The sequence below is a fragment of the Triturus cristatus genome, chromosome 5_2, assembly GCF_964204655.1.
Source record: "Triturus cristatus chromosome 5_2, aTriCri1.1, whole genome shotgun sequence".
NCBI classification, from domain to species: Eukaryota; Metazoa; Chordata; class Amphibia; order Caudata; family Salamandridae; genus Triturus; species Triturus cristatus.
The window spans coordinates 87020360-87038194 of record NC_140588.1 but is presented as its reverse complement, the minus strand read 5'-3'; positions in this window follow the sequence as shown (position 1 = coordinate 87038194).

Below are 17835 nucleotides of genomic sequence, written 5' to 3'. Positions count from 1 at the left end.
CCCACCCCTCCCGCAGAACCGCCTTCAACAGGTGTCTGTAGGGCAGCGCTGCCCGTAGGTTCAGGCCTACCTTAAGGTATAGCAGGTCTTTAAAATGAGACAGAGATGTGACTGAATGAGGTCAAAGTTCACATCATAACACATGGCAATATCGCTTATTCACACGTGCGCAGTCTGGCTGATGCATCCCATCCCTTCTGCAGCACCTCACTGAAGAGGTGTCTGTAGGGCAGCACTGCCCGCTGGCTCAGGCCTACAGTACAGTCCAGCAGGTCTTTAAAATGAGACAGAGATGTGACTGAATGAGGTTGATGGAGCGCGGAAAACCCTGGGGAAAGCAAACCCCCCCTACGGTATCCTTCCCTGCGTCACAGACCCGACGTCACACTAACTCATTCAAACATGCATTCATTGGTGGGGCCCATAACACCAACACTCACTCTTAAATATTCACTGGTCTGCACGCAGTTGGAGGTAAAAGCAGTTTAGGCACTCGATATGTGGGGGAACACCTTATAAACTATAGGGAAAGAAAAGTTACACCTACAGATCTCAATCCTGAACATCAAGGCACTCCCTTCACATGGTCAATGGACCAAATAGTTGGATTGGTTGATGGTGATCTAGAACCAGCTAAAACACATTCAAGATTTAGATCTTACCTTCTCAATAAACCACAAACTCATCTCTCGTTAATCAATATCTGTTTCTCTAATTTTCCGGAAGAGTTATATTCGCATTTGGAAATTTATATTACGGTGCGGGTACGGTCCGCGGATCCTCCGCGGCCATAGATATCACTAACTTTTTACCCTAATTTTCTCAGGAACTACTGAACAGATTCAGGCTGTAGCTGCGACAACAGATCCTATGGGAAATTGCATGGGGAAAACGCGTTTTGGGACCCCCTTTTTTCTCGGATCACCGCAAAATATTTCAGGGTAGGAGCGGCGCGGAGCTGGCCAAAAGTTTGGAAAATTTCGCGAGGATTCGTCAACCGGCGCCAACGTTATTCCAAATAGAATGTTGCGGATTTCCTATGGAAAATAGGTCCTAACAATAACTATCTACTGGCAACCGCCAGTAGATAATATATATATATATATATATTACCTACTGGCGGTCGCCAGTAGGTAGTTATAGTTAGGACCCCTTTTCCATAGGAAATCCGCAACATTCTATTTTGAATAACTTTGGCGCCGGTCGATGAATCCTCGCGAATTTCTCAAAATAGGTGGGGCGCTACGCTCCGCTCCTACCCTGAAAGTCTCGGGGGGATTCGTCAAGCGGGGGCTGAGATAAAAGGGGGGTCCCAAAACGCGTTTTTCCCATGCATTTTTCCATAGGACCTTTAGAACGAGCTACAGCCCGAACGGCTGAACAGAATTACTAGAAATTTGGCAGAGAGGTAGTCCGTAGGTCAAGGAAGTGCCTTTTGTAGGTTTGGTGTAAATCTGTTCAGTAGATTCTGAGAAAATAGCCTTTAAATCAATATATATATCTGAGCCCGCTTACGGTACGCTTACCGTACGCTTACCGTACGCGTACGGTGGCGTGCGCGAGCGCGATTCTGATTGGCTCTTAGATCTTAGTAAACATTCGAATCGGCCGAAACCAGGAAGCGGCGTCCGCCATTTTGTCTCTCGCACTGAGTGTTATTTATCAAACATGATGCCCAAAAACATGTTACGGGGCTGTTTTGACAACTCCCTCCCACCTAGTCATGTTGAGGGAGTCCCCAAACATCCCCCAAGAGCAAAAACGGTTTTATTTTTTTTTCGGCAATTTCGCCGAGTACGCTTACCGTACGCTTACCGTAAGCGTACAGTAAAAAATAGAAATAAAAAAAACACTATCCACACTTACCCCACCCCCTGTGCTTTTGGTGGCCGTAGGCCACCAAATTTACAGGGCTTATTACATCAGTAAAAAAACTATATTTTGGCAACATGAAATTATAAAATCGAAATAAAAAAACCACTATCCACATTGACCCCACCCCCTGTGCTTTTGGTGGCCGAAGGCCACCAAATGTACAGGGCTTATTAAAGTTGATAAAAACCGTGCACGGAACGCACTGCGTTAAGTGGGCGCGCACGCCTCGAATGGCGTAAAGTAACTTAGCATTTAAAAAACCGTACAAATTCACTGAAAAAACCATAGGTTTCACACACGTTATAGTTAGGAATTAGCATTTAAAAAACCTTGCAAATTCACTGAAAAAACCATAGGTTTCACACATGTTATAGTTAGCGGAAATTTTACTGATAAAAAACCAATGAAATTGCCCCGTTATAGTTAGTGCTGGCAACTATAACTCACGCGACCGCAATCTTCTGCTGATGACATATGTGTCTTTATAAAAAAAAATATTTGTAATATATGTATAGCTAAAAATGTATGGAAGAAGACATGGGCAAATAAGTGTCTAAATACAGTATTAGCATCAGCAGAGGATTGCGGTCGCGTGAGTTATAGTTGCCTGCACTAACTATAACGGGGGAATTTTTTTTTACGAGTGAAATGTCCAGCTAACTATAACATGTGTGAAACCTATGGTTTTTTAAGTGAATATATATATATAAATATATAAATATATTACCTACTGGCGGTCGCCAGTAGGTAGTTATAGTTAGGACCACGTTTCCATAGGAAAACCTCAACATTCTATTTTGAATAACTTTGGCGCCGGTCGACGAATCCTCGCGAATTTCTCAAAATAGGTGGGGCGCTACGCTCCGCTCCTACCCTGAAAGTCTCGGGGGGATTCGTCAAGCGGGGGCTGAGATAAAAGGGGGGTCCCAAAACGCGTTTTTCCCATGCATTTTTCCATAGGACCTTTAGACAGGGCTACAGCCCGAACGGCTGAACAGAATTACTAGAAATTTGGCAGAGAGGTAGTCCTCAGGTCAAGGAAGTGCCTTTTGTAGGTTTGGTGTAAATCTGTTCAGTAGATTCTGAGAAAATAGCCTTTAAATCAATATATATATCTGAGCCCGCTTACGGTACGCTTACCGTACGCTTACGGTAAGCGTACGGCGGCGTGCGCGAGCGCGATTCTGATTGGCTGTTAGATCTTAGTAAACATTCGAATCGGTCGAAACCAGGAAGCGGCGGCCGCCATTTTGTGTATTTCACTCTGAAAAAAAAGAGTGAAAACAAGGAAAGGGGGCAATGAGGAGAGTTACAGACCCCCTAATATTTGTAAGGGGGTCAAAGAAGGACAGAAAAGTACAAAAAAAACATTTATTGATTTAAAAAAAAATCACGGGGTACGCGTACGGTAAGCTTACGGTAAGCGTACGGTAAAAAAAAAAAAAAAATAGATAAATGAAAAGCAGATTTAAGAGTTTAGAAATTAGGGAGCTCTAAAAAGAGCTGTTGTGTTTATGAAGTCATTTTTTTAGTGGTACCTACAAGTAAGTACCGATGCAGAGTCTAAGGTTCAAGAGGAAGACTCTGTTCCCTTCATCATTGAAGTGCACACCATCTCCTCTATAAATGTCTTGCATGTCATAACGCAAGTTGTTGTGGTAAATGGCACCCATACCATAGTCACGGAGGAAAGCAGAAACAGATTTGTTGACGTGCTTTCTTGCTTTGTCAATCTGTGGACAGAAATGATTGGACCAGTTCCATTTTTGCCTTTGGCATATGTTGGAAAACACAAAGGCAGTTTTAGGGAAAAGTGTAAACAGTTGTGCAAAGGTGTCCTTCATAAGCATTTCCAGACCTACCCCAGTCAAAGTGCCTAGGTCATTGCCACCACAGTGCACTATTATGAGGTCAGGGTGTTGGATTTGAATGAAGGATTTCACCAATGGCATCAATTGGTGCCACTTTAACCCTCTCTGACCAATCCATTTAATGTCTACATTTGGCAAAGCAAGGTCTCTCACCATATCTGTTTTCTCTGCAAACTTTTCACTCCAGAAGACATAGCTGTGCCCTACAATCCACACTGTGAACATCTTCAAAGGAGAACTGGATGCACTCAGGAGGTGTCTTTCAGTAGAATGGCAATAAGAAAAGAAAGACAGTTTGGAAATGGAGGCATACATATTTTTTTAAAACAAAAAGAACTGATTGGCTGTTTCATACCATTCTAGAATAAAAACTAGGCTGTATGTGAAAATTAATAGAAGCATGTTTTGTATTGGTACAAAAAAATGTGTAACCAAAGAACAGTACTATGGATTTGCTGTAAGGTTTGAAAAGTCAAGCACTCTTGCTCTGTGGAATTGAAACATTGTGTGTCGAACTTCTGACCTAACTGCACACAGCAGTGTTCCATGAGCTGTTGCTATGGTAGCAGGCAGAAGTCAAGTTGGGGGAAGGGTACTAGGCAGAAGTCAAGTTGGGGGCAGGGTACTTTTGGAAAAGGGTTGGTTTTCAACCAATAGAAATGTGTGAATACATGTGAAAAAAAGGGGGAAGCACTGAGATTTGAAACTTACATGTATATGTGTGGAAAAATAGAGGGAAAGTTTGCCATTATCTGGTTCTGCTGAGAGGAGAGAGGTGAACAGAACAGAGATCCTGGCTCTGATAATCTGCTGTTTGAGTGTCACATTTCTTTCACAACTAACTAATTTTAAAGGTGAGTTTACAGTTTGAGAGGGGATGTATGTGGTAACTTAAGAAATGAATAATAGAAATGGGAATTGTTTTTGTTGTAGTTACACATGGTGGTTTCATAATGTGTCAGTGTGTAAAAGTGATTTACACTTGCCCCGAAAAAAAAAAAGAGCAGTAAGTGTGCTTTCAAATTGGCAAAGAAATTTCGTTTTGGCACTAATGTGAAAACATGACTCTGTGTGCATAGAAGAATTATAGGCAGAGATTTATTGCGTCTTGCTCTGGTGATTTCACAGTTGCATTAGATGGAAAGGGGGAGCGAATTTTTGGGGGAAGAAGCAGAGGCTTAGCACACACCCATGTCCTTGCCGTGTATAGTCATGCACAGTATTTACAAGCGAGTGGGGTTTTCAGGTTTAAGTCTGTAATGCAAATACATTCAGCATCACTAAGGCTGGTTGCCCTTGGTGGAGTGTAGGCAGTCACAGAGAATGCACATGGTGGTGGTCTGAAAAAAAAACAGCTTGGACACGTGCAATTAAATAAATCAAAAATAGTGGTTTCATAATGTGTCAGTCTGTAAAAGTGATTTCAAATTGTAAAAAGAGATTTTCACTTGGCCCGAAAAAAAAAAGAGCAGTAAGTGTGCTTTCAAATTGGCAAAGAAATTTCGTTGTGGGACTAATGTGAAAACATGACTCTGTGTGCATAGAAGAATTATAGGCAGAGATTTATTGCGTCTTGCTCTGGTGATTTCACAGTTGCATTAGATGGAAAGGGGGAGCGAATTATTGGGGGAAGAAGCAGAGGCTTAGCACACACCCATGTCCTTGCCGTGTATAGTCATGCACAGTATTTACAAGCCAGTGGGGTTTTCAGGTTTAAGTCTGTAATGCAAATACATTCAGCATCACTAAGGCTGGTTGCCCTTGCTGGAGTGTAGGCAGTCACAGAGAATGCACATGGTGGTGGTCTGAAAAAAAAACAGCTTGGACACGTGCAATTAAATAAATCAAAAATAGTGGTTTCATAATGTGTCAGTCTGTAAAAGTGATTTCAAATTGTAAAAAGAGATTTTCACTTGGCCCGAAAAAAAAAGAGCAGTAAGTGTGCTTTCAAATTGGCAAAGAAATTTCGTTTTGGCACTAATGTGAAAACATGACTCTGTGTGCATAGAAGAATTATAGGCAGAGATTTATTGCGTCTTGCTCTGGTGATTTCACAGTTGCATTAGATGGAAAGGGGGAGCGAATTTTTGGGGGAAGAAGCAGAGGCTTAGCACACACCCATGTCCTTGCCGTGTATAGTCATGCACAGTATTTACAAGCCAGTGGGGTTTTCAGGTTTAAGTCTGTCTTGCAAATACATTCAGCATCACTAAGGCTGGTTGCCCTTGGTGGAGTGTAGGCAGTCACAGAGAATGCACATGGTGTTGGTCTGAAAAAAAAACAGCTTGGACACGTCCAATTAAATAAATCAAAAATAGTGGTTTCATAATGTGTCAGTCTGTAAAAGTGATTTCAAATTGTAAAAAGAGATTTTCACTTGGCCCGAAAAAAAAAGAGCAGTAAGTGTGCTTTGAAATTGGCAAAGAAATTTCGTTTTGGCACTAATGTGAAAACATGACTCTGTGTGCATAGAAGAATTATAGGCAGAGATTTATTGCGTCTTGCTCTGGTGATTTCACAGTTGCATTAGATGGAAAGGGGGAGCGAATTTTTGGGGGAAGAAGCAGAGGCTTAGCACACACCCATGTCCTTGCCGTGTATAGTCATGCACAGTATTTACAAGCCAGTGGGGTTTTCAGGTTTAAGTCTGTAATGCAAATACATTCAGCATCACTAAGGCTGGTTGCCCTTGCTGGAGTGTAGGCAGTCACAGAGAATACACATGGTGGTGGTCTGAAAAAACAGCTTGGACATGTGCATTTAAATAAATCAAAAAAAGTGGTTTTATAATGTGTCAGTCTGTAAAAGTGATTTCCAATTGTAAAAAGTGATTTTCACTTGGCCCGAAAAAAAAAGAGCAGTAAGTGTGCTTTCAAAATGGCAAAGAAATTTCGTTTTGGCACTAATGTGAAAACATGACTCTGTGTGCATAGAAGAATTATAGGCAGAGATTTATTGCGTCTTGCTCTGGTGATTTCACAGTTGCATTAGATGGAAAGGGGGAGCGAATTTTTGGGGGAAGAAGCAGAGGCTTAGCACACACCCATGTCCTTGCCGTGTATAGTCATGCACAGTATTTACAAGCCAGTGGGGTTTTCAGGTTTAAGTCTGTAATGCAAATACATTCAGCATCACTAAGGCTGGTTGCCCTTGCTGGAGTGTAGGCAGTCACAGAGAATACACATGGTGGTGGTCTGAAAAAACAGCTTGGACATGTGCATTTAAATAAATCAAAAAAAGTGGTTTTATAATGTGTCAGTCTGTAAAAGTGATTTCCAATTGTAAAAAGTGATTTTCACTTGGCCCGAAAAAAAAAGAGCAGTAAGTGTGCTTTCAAAATGGCAAAGAAATTTCGTTTTGGCACTAATGTGAAAACATGACTCTGTGTGCATAGAAGAATTATAGGCAGAGATTTATTGCGTCTTGCTCTGGTGATTTCACAGTTGCATTAGATGGAAAGGGGGAGCGAATTTTTGGGGGAAGAAGCAGAGGCTTAGCACACACCCATGTCCTTGCCGTGTATAGTCATGCACAGTATTTACAAGCCAGTGGGGTTTTCAGGTTTAAGTCTGTAATGCAAATACATTCAGCATCACTAAGGCTGGTTGCCCTTGCTGGAGTGTAGGCAGTCACAGAGAATGCACATGGTGGTGGTCTGAAAAAATAACAGCTTGGACACGTGCAATTAAATAAATCAAAAATAGTGGTTTCATAATGTGTCAATCTGTAAAAGTGATTTCAAATTGTAAAAAGAGATTTTCACTTGGCCCGAAAAAAAAAGAGCAGTAAGTGTGCTTTCAAATTGGCAAAGAAATTTCGTTTTGGGACTAATGTGAAAACATGACTCTGTGTGCATAGAAGAATTATAGGCAGAGATTTATTGCGTCTTGCTCTGGTGATTTCACAGTTGCATTAGATGGAAAGGGGGAGCGAATTATTGGGGGAAGAAGCAGAGTCTTAGCACACACCCATGTGCTTGCCATGTATAATCATGCACAGTATTTACAAGCCAGTGGGGTTTTCAGGTTTAAGTCTGTAATGCAAATACATTCAGCATCACTAAGGCTGGTTGCCCTTGGTGGAGTGTAGCACTGTGGACATGGGCTTTTTAAAAAATCTGAAAAGTGGTTTCATAATGTGACAGTTTGTAAAAGAGATTTTCACTTGCCCAAAAAAAAGAGCAGTTTGTGTGCATTCAAATTGGCAAAGAAATTTCGTTTTGTGACTATTGTGAAAAGAAATGTAGTAATATATTTAAATACAATAACAGATTTTTTTTTAGTTTCTTTCAGGTATTGCTGAAGAACAGTGAACAAAATTTAAGATGCCTACAAAATCTCGAGTTCAAAAAACGCTAAAAAAAAAACAATATTTGAAGACAACTGGAGGACCAAAGTTAGTAGAAGATGCTGATGTTGGGAAAAAGAAAAAATCTTCTGGTAAGCAAAAAAAACAATTCCTAAACAAAATATTTAAAACAAAGAAAAATGTACAAAATGTCTGTTCTCGGAAAAATGTAACAAAACATAGAGAACAGCAAAAAATTGAGAATTTAGTTAATGCAAATATACCTTCTGCAATTGAAAAGTTTAACATAAACAGAAAAACAGCATTTAAAGAGATACGTAGAAAAATGTTTCAGAGAAGAGTTATGTCCAATTTGATAAAGGATATAAAGAAATATAAGCAAAAGGCTAAATATTACAAGAGAAAAAAAGAAATTGAAGCCATTGCAGCAAAAGCATTAGAATTAAAAAGGAAACTATTCATATTAATTTTGAATAGGATGCGTACATTAGATAAAATGGTTAATGTACTGAAATCACAAAGCAAAAGCAAAAGAGTAGTGAACAGAACAAACTTTTGTAAAGTGTTTTTAGGAAAGTGGATGCATAGTTCAAGTAGTGAACCTTTTTTTAATGAAGAGAGCTATTTTCAAAGTAATAGTTTGCTGCATGCAGTTGACACCAGAGGTCGTTCATACGAAGTAAAAAATGGTTGCATAATGGAGAAGGAGATAATGGTTCCAAGAGATGAGGTACAAGTGATGGCAGATGAGGCAATGGGGAGACGTCCTAAAGCCCCAGTGTACACTTGGAATTGTAGTAGTATTTGCACTGTGCGTCAGGAATCTATTGACAGATTTCGAGAGTTTCTAAGAGAATATAGTAAAAAAAGTGTAAAACAAAAGATTAAGGTGCTTCAAAGTCTGGATCCATGCAGAGTGAGAGAGAATACTGGTTTGCAGGGTCATTCTCTTGCTTGTCTATCTAGAAAAGTGTGCAATAGTGTTTTCCATCATTTTAGGATGCTGGCTGTTCATCATACTGAAATGAGAAAGTTTGTGAGACGGTTGTATTTTGCCAAAAGTCCAGCAATAAAGTTAAATGAATTGAATAGGGCTCTGTTCCGAGGAACGGTATCAGATGTAGAGAAGGTTGTTGATGAAATTCAGTTTTGTTACTTTGGTCCTGAACAAAACAGTGCAGAGAAGGACACAGTAAATGAGGAAGAAGTGGAAGAGAATGTAGAACCCTCTGTAAGTAACACATTTAATGATCACATAACAAAATTTGCAATAGTCTCTAATGAAAGACCAAATTTTACTTGTATTTGTTGCCGCAGAACTCATTATAGAAAACAAACTAGGAATGTTGATCTCTACAGAAAGAGTGAAAATGAAGATAATTATAAGTGGAAGGATTTTGCCACATATATATTTCTAGAAAATTGTTTTGAATTGGGTGAAGATCAGCGTATTTGTAAATACTGTTATAACAAGTTAGAGGAAAATAGAATGCCGACCAGAGCTGTACATAATAATTTAGAATTGGATGCTATTCCTGCTGAACTTTCTGAATTAAATACATATGAGTCTATACTCATTCAATGTGTTCATCCGTTCCAGACCATAGTACGTATGGAGCCCAAAACTGGTAAATTACCTCCTTCAGATTTACTGAGAGGTTTAAAAGGTAGAGTGGTGTATTTGCCCTTGGATTTGAAAAAAAATATGGAAACTATTGATGCGGATACTTTGGAAACTGAACCATTAATTATTCTGGTTAATGGTGTACCTACAAAGAATAAGAAGATTTGGCAGGAGCTGGTAGATGTGCGGAAAGTACAAAGAGCAAATTTGTATTTGAAAAAAAATAACAAATGGTATGAATCAATTTATATAGAAGAAGAAGAAGAAGAAGAAGATTTACAAGGAGACACAGAAACACCAACTGGACAAATTGAAAAAGTGGACAAGTCAAAGGAAGAAGAAATTTATGAACATTTTAGCATACATCCTCTCCATTCGAAAGAAGTTATGGGAGACAATATTGATCTCTTTCAGATGAAGAAAGCAAAAGGAAATCCCGTGAGTGTATGGGAGGAGAGCTTGGAAGCTCGATGTTTTCCCCAGCTGTTTCCTAAAGGAAAAGGAGGACGATACGATGAACGTCCAGAACAGATTCCAGCTTCAGAGTATCGAACTACAAGACTATATGCTGAAGATCCCAGATTTCGACAAAGTATTCCTTATTTGTTCCATCTTTTATTTGAAAGCGACTTGTCTGCACTGTCTTATGCAGTAAATCACATTTTAAAAAGTGGAGTACATTTACAAAATGTGTCTGCTAAGGATTTTATGGAGAAAGTGCAGCACCGAGATGATCATTTGGAAACACAACTGATCAATCTGATGGCTTGTCAGCGTGGGACAAATGAATATTGGTACCGACGCCATGGTGAACTAAAATGCATGTTACGCAATTTAGGAACACCAACATGGTTCCTTACCCTAAGCTGTGCCGAGTACGCTTGGGATGATTTACTGGATTTTCTACGAGAGGCCAATTCAAACATTAAAAACATCGAATACAAGACAGCAGGAGAACTGTGCTCATTGGATCCGGTTAATGTTTGCAGATATTTCAATCATAGATTTGAGGCTATGATGTCCTTCATCTGCAATAAAAAAAATCCACCCCTTGGAGAAGTAGTGGATTTCTTTTGGAGAAAAGAGTACCAGGCAAGAGGTGCTCCTCATATTCATATGCTGCTGTGGATCAAGGATGCCCCAAAGTTTGGAACAGATACTGATGAAGCAGTGTTATCTTACATTGAAGAATATGCAACATGTGCTATACCAAAAAGCACAGAAGAGAACAAGTTAAAGGAGCAAGTTCTACGTTTCCAAAGTCATCGGTGTGGAAAATACTGTCGACGGAAATACAAGAGCAAAGAAAAATACTACACTAAATGTCGATTTGGATTTCCTAGACCTGTTCTTTCAAATGAAGGAGACAACAGTTTTATGTCAGCTGTGAGACATACTATCACAAGAAAATCACCTAAGAATACCTACAACCTTAAAAGAAAAGAAGAATCTAAAAATATAAATGACTACAACCCAGTCATTTTATCCATGTGGAACGCTAACATGGATATACAGTATGTTGCTGACAATTCCATTGCTGTTGCTCGATATGTAACGTCTTACATTACGAAATCAGAAAAAACAGAATTGAAGGAAATGTGGGAAGAGATTTCTCACGAGAAGACTGTCAGTAAGAAGCTGTACAGTTTCAGTTTGAAGATGTTATCGCATCGAGAAATTGGATCCTACGAATGTTCAGATAGGTTATCTTCTGCAAGTCTCTACTCGAAGTCAAGAAGAATAATTTGGGCAAGTTTAGGCCTTGCAGCAATGAGAAATCGGGTACTGAAATCTGTTGGAGAAATTGAATATTTGGCTGAGAATGACCCAGAAAGTACAGATATATTGAAAACAAACATGTTGGACACATATTATCCCAAGAGAAGTCATCATCTGGAGAACATGTGTCTCTATGAAGTGTTACAGAACTACATTTATTCACGGAAAGCTGCAGAAGACATCAACAGTGGAAAATATAAAGTTGTTGGTGAAGAAGGATGTTTGGTGAAGCAAACCAAAGGAAGTTTGATAAATCACCGGAAGCTGAGTTGCGACACTACCGACAAGAAAGAATTTTACTACTTGGCTCTTTTACAGTTGTTTAAACCATGGCGTACAGAGGATGAACTACTGGGAGAATTCCAGAGCTATGAAGATTCTTTTAATGCTTGTAAAGACAGCATACAATGCAGTACATTCTCAACTTATCTGCAAATGTTAAATGAAGAAATTGAACAGGAAACTACAATTGCAGCAGAAATAGCTAGAGACAGTTCTCAGGACAGCCAAAGTTCAGGAACATACAGTCAAGATCCCCTAGGACAACCAATCGTTGAAAATGAAGCATCAATAGCCATGAATGAAGTGGAAACGGCTATGAATCAAGGTCAAGAAGAATTTATAGACTTAGAAAATTTGGAAAGACAACTGAATCAAGAGCAGCAACAAATTTATGAAGAGATCAAAAACAAAATTGATCACGGATTTCTACATATCAAAAAAGAGTGCTCATGCACATCATTTCATCCAATCAGGATGTATGTAAGCGGACAAGCTGGCACTGGAAAAAGTTTCCTAATTAAAGTCATCAGAAGCTACCTAAAGCAAAAAACGCATTCTACTTTGTCTTGTGTGGTTACTGCTCCAACTGGGTTAGCAGCATATAACATAAAAGGAATCACCTTACATCGTTTGCTAATGTTACCAGTGGAGCATGAGAACAAAATACAATTCAACAAGCTAACTGGAGAAGCATCCTTGGAAGTTTCAAGAGTATTGAAGAAGATGCAAGTTCTCATTATTGATGAGGTGAGCATGGTATCGAACTTAATGCTTGCCTTTGTGCATTTAAGAATGCAGCAAATTTTGAAGACAGACTATGACGTGTTATTTGGTGGAAAACACGTCATAGTTTTTGGGGATCTTTTGCAACTTACTCCAGTTAAAGGACAACCAGTGTTTAATACTGTGACACATGAAGACACGAAGAAGTCATTGGGAAGCATTGGAAATACAAATATTTGGTCCTTCTTTGAGTACAAGGAACTTACAACTAATATGAGGCAAGCAAACGATGAAGAATATGGAAGTATTCTGAAAGATATCAGGATTGGAATACTCACAGAAGTTGGGAAAAAAGCATTACAGAGTCGGCTGCTACATAATTTATTTCCAAAGGAAGAAATAGTTGCAGAGAAAATATACAAGAATATTGCAGAAAACAAAAGTGTCATCTGCTTAATGCCAACTCTACGTGAATGCTCAATATTTAATGAGGAGCTTTTGAAATTGGAAAAGGAAGACATCAGGAAATTGGAAGCAGTGGACAAAATTGAGGATGGAAGAATTACTGTCACAGTAACAGGCAAACTGAAAAATAAATTGGACTCACTAGAGAAGAACATCTCCAAAACAGCAGGATTAGAAAAAAATCTATATGTTTGCATGAACTGTAGAGTGTTTTTAAGGAGAAATTTGGATGTTGAGAAAGGCTTAGTGAATGGAGCAATGGGAAGAGTTGTGGGTTTTATTAATTATCAGAAAAAAGAAGGAATTGAATGTTTAAAAATAAAATTTGATCAGATAGAAGAAGTTAAAGATATTTGTCGTTGTACAGTTCGTTTTATGCTTGTGAAAGACTTATATGTACGTAGGAAGCAGTTTCCGTTTTCTCTAGCATATGCTGTAACTATTCACAAGTCTCAAGGATTGACTGTAGATTGTGCATTTGTGAACATTGGTTCAACTGTGTTCAAAGAAGGTATGGCATATGTAGCTTTGTCACGAGTCAAAACATTATCAGGTTTATTCATGATAGACTTTGATGACTCAAAAGTTAGTGCTGATACAAACTGTGTAAAGGAGTATAATAGATTAAGAAGAAGCTATGCTCCTCATTTAGGTCAGTATCCTGTGTTGGAGAAACGTGTAGTTTCTCGTAAAAGGAGAAATGAGAATATCTGTAATGAAGATATAGAGAAGAGGAAAAAAAAGAGGAGTGATGTAATTGCAAGCAAAAAGAAAAAGGAAAATGAAGAACAGGTTGTAGGATGTCATTTTGAAAATAGCTCTGGTGTCAACTGCTATGCAAATGTAGTGCTGAATGTTGCATTTTATCTGGAAAGTTTGCAAGAGCAGATAATAGTAAATCAGGGAAAAAGATTCTGTTCAGAGCTGAGTCTCCTTTTTCAAAAGCTGAGTAAAGATAAAACTCAAATAGAAAGTGCTACTGACATTAGAAAACTTTTAGATGTATGTTCAGGACGAACACAGTTTTCTCAAAATGAACAGCAAGATGCACACGAATTTTTGATGTATTTTCTTCAGGTAGTGGAAGAAGAAGGAGTTCCCATTGACATTTTTTTTGGTCTCTCTTATAAATGGGAACATAGTTGTGATAATTGTTATAATATATGTGGCTCTATTGTTGATAATGAAAGGTTTATTTATTTGACATTGCCAGAGAGTAAAACAGTCACTTTTGCAAAATTAGTTAAAGATGCTAATCATAGCATGAAATGTGGTGAGTGTAATTCTGACATGTTATCAACATTAATTTTAAGGGAATACGGACAGTATGTAATTTTAATGATGCAACGATGTAGAGCTGATGGATCAAAATTGGATACTTTAATAAAGAAGTTTACAGGACAGCAATTATCAATTTCAGGAAAAACTTTTGTAACTGTTGCAATAATTTTCCATGATGGACCTACTGTTACTTCTGGACATTACACAGTTTATCTAAAATGTGAAAAAGGCTGGACACTGTGTAATGATTCCCAATTGATTTTCAAACAACGTTTGCCTTTTGATTTAGCAAATTCCTATCTAATCTTCCTGAAACCTAAATTTTAGAGAGACTTGGCAAGATCTGGACAAAATAATTTTACCATTTTACTGGATTACCATTGCAATTTTGTAGAAAAAATATTTTTAAAATTATCATTTGGCCTAAAGGAAAGATAACCAATTGTAATGTGGACTTTTTTAATTTTTAATGCAATTTTGAAAAACCAATAATTTAGAGATAATCGGTAACTTCTGCACATTTTAAATTTTGGAATGCTATTGAACTGCCATTGGAAATTTTTTTCAAAAATGATTTAAAAAATTACTATTTGGCCATGTGGAAAAGTAAGCAATTCTATTGTGGACTAAATAAATTATTCAAAAAATTTTCGTGAACCAAAATGTTACAGAGAATCGGTGAGATCTGGACAGATTAAACTTTAGAATTTTAATGGATTTCCCTTGGAAATTTATTCCAGGAAAAAAAAAAAAATACTATTTGGCCTAAAGGAAATAAAATCAGATGTATTTTGGAGTTATTTGAGATATAATATTGTGATTATACTTCTCAAACAAACATATCAGACGGTATTTTAAAGAAAAAAGTATTGTTTTTAGATGATATTTTTTTAGAATAATATGCATTTCTGTAATGATAAGTTTAAGTGAGAAGAGATTCTGGGCTTTTTTAATACAATCTTTGTGATTGTTAATTTTTTTTGCCCGCTGTAAAATGATGAATGCAATTGCTTTCACAATTAATAGTGAAATGCAATATATTCTGAAAACAGCAAAAATAAGGCAAAAATATTTTTTGGTAAAAAATGTAAATATGTGTACTGTATTATAAAATGGTTTAAAAATATTAATACTTTTTTCTTTATTTTCAGATCGATATAGAAAATTTTCGGAAACTACAACCATTTTAAAAACTATGTTTTAAAAAAACAAATGAATAAATATTTTTTTGAGTGAGTATGGTAAGTCAATAATAAAAATTGTAGTCTCTCAAGGACTTTGTAATGTGATAAATGATTTTTAGTGTTTTTTTTAAAAAAATAAAAAAAAGGTACGCTTACCGTACGCGTACGGTAAAAAAAAAAAAAAAAAAGTTTTTAAAAACAAGTAAAAAAAAGATGGAAGATAAGGTTGGCTCTTAAAAGAACCGTTGTGTTCATGCAGGGACAGAGGAAAGGAAGCATGGGAAAATTATTCATAGCTACAAATGTGCTGATCTATTTTGTTGTTCACTAGGGAAACACTGGTCTCCCTATGACAAATTAGACCTTTACAAAATGTGCAATGAATATCAACCTTCCGAAATCGAAGGTTCATTTCCAGAGGGCCAGCAAAAGGAGATTCTCCCCCCACAGATGAAGGGCTCACCTGACCTGCAGAAGAAGGAGTAAGCCCTGCAGGTGATGGTCCAGGCTGAGCTGCTGTGGATGTACTGGCTCGTCTTTCTGAAGAGTTACCTCCAAAAAGATGACCATGTGTCCTTCTGTGTACATCCTGGAGGTGTCTCTTCATGGTGTGATTCCCAAAGGAATACTTCCTGTTAGGATTACCTCTAGAAAGTACACGCTTACACAGCTTGCAAGTAACTAAGGGTGCATTCACCTTTTGCTGGCCTTCTGGAAAAGTAAAATAATCCCAAACATAAGAAGGCTTTACTTTCCTCGCTCTCTGCCTCAAGACAGTGCTGCTGGTGCTAGCCTCACTCTCAGAAGAGCTCTGCTGTTCTGCCATCGTATCCCAAAGACAAACCAGCTCCTTCTCCCAAGGGATCACAAGCAGAAATGAGGGGAATGGGTGTGGTGTAGGAGAGTTCTAGAACTGAAAGTACTTTCAACCAATCAAAAGTTGTGTTTCATGATCACATGACCTACCGTACGCTTACGGTACGCTTACGGTGCGCTTACGGCAAAAAGTACGCATGCGCGTAAAAAAGACACGCGCTTGCGCGCATGCGCATAACAGTCACTCCCCGGCACTTCCGCGTAACGTGCGCGTGTGGCGTAAGCGCGCACGCGACCCACGCGCAGTACGCGCGGCTACGCAAAGTACGTAACTATACGCAAGCAGCGTAGATAGATTACGGGCGTTGCGTAAACCGTACGCTTACCGTGAGCTTACGGTACGCGTACTATAAAAAAAAAAAAAATAAATTTTACATGTTTATTTTAAAAAATTTATATAAAATAAATATTTAATGATTTTAAAAATTTAAGCATAGTCTTTATAAAAGGTAAGAAAATTAAATTAAAAATATGTTTGAAAAAAATGAAGAATAAAAAAAAAAAAATAGCATTTAAAAAACCTTGCAAATTCACTGAAAAAACCATGGGTTTCACACACGTTATAGTTAGGAATTAGCATTTAAAAAACCTTAGAAATTCACTGAAAAAACCATAGGTTTCACACACGTTATAGTTAGGAATTAGCATTTAAAAAACCTTAGAAATTCAGTGAAAAAACCATAGGTTTCACACATGTTATAGTTAGCTGGACATTTTACTCGTAAAAAACCAGTGAAATTGCCCCGTTATAGTTAGTTCAGCTAACTATAACTCGCGCGCCCGCAATGCACTGCTGATGACGTCACATATTACATCACTCACTCATGACATGGTCAGTGACATCACTCATGACATCACTGATGACATCTCAAATGACATCACTGATGACATCACTGATGACATCATCCTTGTGATAGAGTGGCAGACCTCCTCTCACCTTAATATAAGCTTTGATACACACATTCAAAAATAGAGACTAAAATTTTCAAAACAATGGACATACCAATACCAGTTACAACAACCTCTTCAGTAATTCTAAGATCAACATACACATCCACTCATTCACCAACAGTCCTATACAGTCACTCATACATGTACTCACTCATCATATGTACTCATACACCTATACATCCTGTTACATAATGCCACTCATCCATAGAGTTACTCACACACATAGTCACTCATGCTAATAAAGAATCAAACATACATTCACCTGCATATACAGTTATACACACACCACCACACTTACTTCTACGGAAACTTACACATACTTAGTCTTTTAAACAATCACTTATAGAAACACATACTTATTCATACAGGAACTCTTTCAATCTCTCCCTCTCACATATACTCACATATATACACCAATAGTCACATATACTAGTTTAAAACATATGTAGTTACTCATAAAGACACTATTCAGACAGTCATTCACTCACTAACACACCAATACACACACGCATCCACCCATGCAGTCCTGCACACATGCTCTGTTCAACACATACAAACAGTGAGTCACTCATTCATGCACCTATGCACTACGTCATACCCCCCACCGAACCATGCA